A 6,000-nucleotide genomic window follows, 5' to 3' on the forward strand; every position below is an offset into this window, starting at 1 on the left:
ATGGGGATAATAATACATGTACTGCCTATATCATAGAGTAATAGTGAGGAAAATATTTTGTAAACCTTAAAGGATCCTGTAAATGTGAGTTATTATTATAGCAAATAATATCTCCTGCCCTGAAATTGCACAGACTTTCACGATTCATGGATTTGGCCTGTGGATTCAGGCACCCTTTCTCCTAAAGCTATTTGTGAAAGAAATGTAAGAAATCAGAGCAGAAATGAAAAGGTGAAACCATTTCTTTCAGGAGAGATCGAAGCTTTTTTGAAAGACTTGTCCAAAGGGGGAAAAAAAACAAACAAACAGACATTCATTGCTGTGGCTATGCAATCAACCTTGAAGAATAGTTCAGAGTTCTCTCCCTTTCCCCCCATTCCACCCTGTAATACTTGTAGCTGAAATCCAATATGACCCTGTTGCTGTATGGGGTTTACCAGAATTGCTGGTGATCATTCTCATGCTTGGCCTGGGTGGAAACCCTCTCCCCATTCCTTCTAGTTAATTTACATTGTCCTTTTTCTCAAATATCTGCAACCTGTGTAAGCCTTCCACTTGTTCCTTAAGTGACTAGTCCTTGTTGCTGGGTTATTCAGGGGTACCAGTGAATCTGAAAGTTACTTAGGTTGTCATCCTTATGCTCTGGGAAAAATTACTTCAAGTCCAATTCCCTTTACACCAAATTATCACAAGATTTTCCCCTGTATCAGGGACAGAGTGAAGATCACTGACAAGGAGAGTAGAAGAGGCTGTGATTTTATTACCAGGTCAGTTTCTGCCATTATTTCCCTTGTAGCTAGAGGGGAGTCAGAGAATTTGGCTGCTTTAAAGAGAGTTAGCCTGGGATAGTGGAAAAAGGGCTGGTCTTGGTATGAGGAAGTTGGTTCAAGGTCTTTCTTTGACTTATAGGACCACAAATTTGGAGCTAGTAGGGACCCCAACCCATTAATCCTTACAAATGAGGAAACTGAGGCACAGAAAGGTTAGGAGGCTTGCCCAACTTCCACTATCAAGATTGAACTCAGATCCTCTGACTCCTTACACTGGCATATATACCACATCACCATGGAAATTCCTTGTGATCCCAGGTAATTCTTGAAGACCAAATGTTACAGGTGAGTTGTACCATTTTGGTGGAGGGAGTTTGCACACTGGAACATCCACACACACAGACACAATAATAAGTTGGCATGCTGACTCATCCTTATACATCCCTTCCCCCAGTCCCACCCCTCCAAGACAATAATTTCTGCCCTTTTCTTATAATACCTTGATCATATGCTGACTTGAATATGGCATCAAGTAATTGGACAAGGTGCGATTAAAGGTTTTGAATTCCTTTGGTTGTTCTTTCTTTCTGACATGAGGTCCTCCCTCCTATTGAAGTTGAATCATTCAGGTATGATGTAAACTTGATTCACAAAGCCTATCATGACAGGATAAGAAGTAGAAAAGACAGCAGTATCAGTCTAGGCCAGAGGTATTATGCATAGATTAGGGAGTCTCACTAGTACAAAAATGAAACTAATGGTTTTAAGGGTGAGAGATTAAATTAAATAATTGCTTATTGTGTGTATTTTATGTAGGACTCTGCGCAGAGAATTGATGTGGCTATAAAGTCTAAATAAGATGGCTCTTCTGTCATGGACCTTACAATCAAGTAGGAGGGTAGGGCATGTACAGAGATAAGTACAATAGACAATACAAGTGTTACATGAGGACAGATAACTTGCCTTATGAGCCACGCACAACTTCCATGTTTACCAGGAATCCTGCTTTGAGTTTACCACCGTGTACAAAATCAAGATTATCTAAGGCAATGTGTGAAGTCCTTGCAGAATACAGGTATACCTATAGCAGAGTGTTACAAATGTCTAATAGTTTAGATGAAAGCTTTAATAGATTAAATCTGCACTAAAACTTTGGGAGCATCCTCAGCTAGATTCTCTTAAAACTGTAAATCTAATCTTTTTTTTTTTTAAAGCAATTGGGGTTAAGTAACTTGCTCAAGGTTACACGGCCAGTTATTTCTGGGTGTGGTGCTGAGTATCTGAGCCCGGATTTGATCCAGGTCATCCTGACACTGGAGCCAGTGCTCTTACTCGCTGAGCCACCTGGCTGCCCCTAAGCAATAGGGGTTAAGTAACTTGCTCAAGGTTACACGGCCAGGTGTTTCTGGGTGGGTGCTAAGTGTCTGAGCCTGGGATTCGATCTCCAGGTCTTCTCAACACTGGAGCCGGTGCTCTTACTCGCTGTGCTACCTGGCCGCCCCAAATCTAATCTTTTCAACCTCTACCCAACCATCACCCCAGAACCTGGGTATACCAAACTTTTGACAGTATAGTAATGCCTTAGAAATCTGTCCAAGATCATAAGAGGCACATTGGAGAAGGGGTGAGAGAGGGTGTGTTGACCCTCGGACCGTAGGGAGTTAGGACTAGAATATATATAAACTATTTATTCTTTGGCTAATCTTTTTTTTTCCATGGGGCAACATTTCTTCTGGACCACTGTCTCATATTACCTTTAAAAATAATAAATTTTAGCAGCAATATTTATTGAGTATCCACTATATTCACAACACTTGGCTAGTTAATTTTAGAAAATATATAAGAATTAGAAAAAAATCTCTATTCTTGAGGAATTTGTTTGTTGAAAGAATGAATGAATGGATACTAAAGAATAGAGAACAAATGCAGAAAAATTCATATAATGTAAACGAAAGCAGCATAAAATGTATATTACCAACTATAGATTTAGATGAATAATAGTAATAGCTTCTATCTGTTTGGGGTTTTATGATTACAAATCACTCCTCTCATTCCATTTCCTCATTGCATCTTGAGTTCAAATCCTGCCTATGACGTTTACTCTTTTTGTGATCTTGGGTATGTCACTTAAGTTCCTTGGCCCTCAGTTTCCTCCTTCACAAATGAGTAGTTTGGACTAGGTGGAGTCTAAGGTCCCCTTTCATTATAGATATATGATCCTAAAATATTCTGAGTCACCAAGTGAGGTTAGGTAATCCCATGTGTAATAATAATGATTATAGCTATTTATAGCACTTTAAGGTTTGAAATTACTTAACAAATATTATCCCATTTTTTTCATTATAACAACATTGGCAGGTAGATCCTATTATTATCTCCATTTTACAGAAGAGGAAACTGACGCAGATAGAGATTAAGTAACTTGCCCAGGGTTGCACAGCTAAGTGTCTGAGGTTGGATTTGAAATCAGATCTTCTTAACCCCGTCTACTGCTCTATCCATTATGTCACCTAGCTATCTCTCTGAAGCATTATATATGTATATTATTATACCCATCTTCAAATGAATTGTAGGGTCCAGAGTTCAGTTTAGTTAAGTGACTCACCAAAGATTACATAGCCGTTAAGCTAACCAGGACTCAATATCTCATTGAATACCACTTTCCACCATATCCTGTTATCTCTCATTGCTAGAGAGGTTGGCATGTAGGACATTTTTTTTCTCCCCCCCACCCCCACCACTGGGGTATCTTCACTGAGGCAATCAGATTAATAGAATCTTAAAGGAGAAAATAACAAGGAAGAGGGAAGCATTACAGATGGGCTGAGTTTGTATTCAAGGCCTGATTTTATTAATATAGGGAACTTTCCCCATCAGTGCAGGTCCACCAACTACTTTACCTCAACAGGCATAACTTTGAAGATAAGGCCTAGAGAATTGCTTGGTACACATTGAGTTTCCCTGAGTTGCCCAAGATCACTCAGCTAGTATTTAAACCCAAGTGTTCTTGATTCTAGCAGCTAGGTGGCACAGTGGATAGAGAGCTAGGATGGAATCAAGAAGGGTCAACTTCCTGAGTTCAAACCAGACTTCAGACACCTACTAGCTCTGTGACCCTGGGCAAGTCACTTAACCTTGTTTGCATCAGATTTGAGTGGACAATGTATGTTATACTTTGCTGGGAGCTGAGAATAGCTCAGAACAGAGGGAGATAGGTAAGAGGAGGTCTCTGATGAGCAGTTTTAATTTGATTGAAGAAGAAATTAGAAGTCATAGAGGATGGTGGATGAAATCATTTAAATTGTCTTTTGAGGAAAGTAAGTTTTACTGCTAAATATAAAAATGGAGGGTAGAATCAAACCTAGAGAAGGGAAATGGCAAAAAAAAAATTATGTCTTTATGGAATGTGAAAATTTTGGCAGGAACCCCACTAGAGGTACCTTTGCAGAAAAGGAATGCTATCTTTTAAAAAAATGAGAATAATGATTTTTGCTACTTCATTTAATAATTCCTGATTAAGTGTCTACTATTCCCAGCACTTTGCTAGGAATTGATGAGTATACAAGAGAATTCAGAATGACTCATCATTGCTGCCCTATCTAGACGCTAATAATCTCTTTGGGGAAATGAGGAAAAATACACATGAATAAATTATTTACAATATAAGCCCCTCAATAATTAATTGCAAAAATAAGTGGTTCAAACAATAGTAGCAACAACTGACATTTAAAACACTTTACGTTCATTGTTTTACTTGGTAAAAGATGACATGTCGTATATGAGAGCTATGATGTGATAATAGCTCTAGGAATTCACTAATTCAGTCATTTCATTCAATAGATATTTATAAAATGACTGCTGTGTTAATTGCCAGGCTAGGAACTTGGTGACACACAAAAACAAATAATATATAGTGCCAACCCTCGGGAGCTTACATTCTACTAGAGAAAATAAGATAAATGTAACACAAATTACAAAATGCTAACTACCCAAGAGGAATATAAAGTAAGAGAGAAACCATTTCCATTTGAAAGCATCAGAGAAGGCTTCACAAGGCAAGTCATGGCATCTGAGTTGGCTTTTGATGCATGGACAAAAGGACAAGTATAAGTGGGGTAGTGTTAGGGAGTGAGGGAAGAGAATTCTGAGAATCTCAGAAGTGGAAGTAATCTCATCCATGTAGGTCACTTAGTCTAATAAATACCTGAACAGCAATCCTCTTAACCATATCTCTTATAAGCAGTGTTCAGACTTCATCTATGGAATAGGTACATGAGCCAAGATGTGGAGGTGAGAATGGCCAAGGCCTAATCTGGTTACATTGTGAAATCTGCCTTACTTGAAGTTGCAGAAGGAAAATTCACAGAGGGAGAGGTAGAAAACATCACATAGAGAAGCCCTTGAGATAAACAGAAAGGAAAAAGAACATTTGTAACAGCTTCATTAATAGAAGGAAAGTGTCCATAACAAAGGAGGCACAGTCACACTGTATTCTGTCTTGAATAGATCACATCTGGAAAATTGTCCTCAGTTTTGGTGACTACATTTTAAGAATGATTTTGAAAAACTGGAGAATTTTCAAAGAGAGCAAATAGTATGAGGAAGGGATTGGAGACTATGCCCTACCAGGCTCACTTGACGGAACTGGGGGTATTTATTCAATCCAACTAACAGACATTTGTTAAATACCTATTATGTATAAGAGACTGTGCTCTGGATTTTGCCATCATGCTTCAGCTGTTGTCTTACCATGAACTTACTTTAGTACATGGGGCCTAGTTGCCCTGGAGCATCCTTCATTTCCTATGACCTTCATATCCTGGGTTGTCTGTTTAGCAGGCTGCCTCATCCCTTTGATGAGTTCCTCCTGAGCCTCCATTATGCCGAGGGGTCTAGGGGAGGCCAACCTTCTTTACCCTTCTGGCTGTTCCTAATATTCTAGACTCCAAAAGCATGCCCCTGCACTAGGTACTTTCATCTCTGCCTTCCCTCCCACCTCAAATACAATTTTAATTTTTATTTTCAGTTCCAAATTCTCTCCCTCTCTCACCCCTCCCCTACCCATTGAGAAGGCAAGAAATATGATGCTCATTATACATCTGAAGTTAATCACATTATCCATGTTAAACAAAAGCAAGAACAATCAAGACAGGAGATATTGCTTCACTTTGCACACTGAGCTATCCTGAGATCTTTGGAATTATGGTGTGTGATTGTATTGAGTGGAGAT

The 6,000-nt window shown here is 39.0% G+C and overlaps 1 pseudogene; it reads right to left on the reverse strand.

The window, feature by feature from the left end:
• The window catches only part of LOC138154918 (speedy protein C-like), a 112,301-nt pseudogene extending 106,652 nt beyond the window's left edge, over positions 1 to 5,649 (reverse strand).
• Positions 5,650 to 6,000: the final 351 nt, after the last annotated feature.

The sequence above is a fragment of the Petaurus breviceps genome, unplaced genomic scaffold (assembly GCF_028583685.1).
Source record: "Petaurus breviceps papuanus isolate PSGF00001 unplaced genomic scaffold, PetGlider_PUasm1.0 91133, whole genome shotgun sequence".
In the NCBI taxonomy this organism is placed as follows: domain Eukaryota; kingdom Metazoa; phylum Chordata; class Mammalia; order Diprotodontia; family Petauridae; genus Petaurus; species Petaurus breviceps.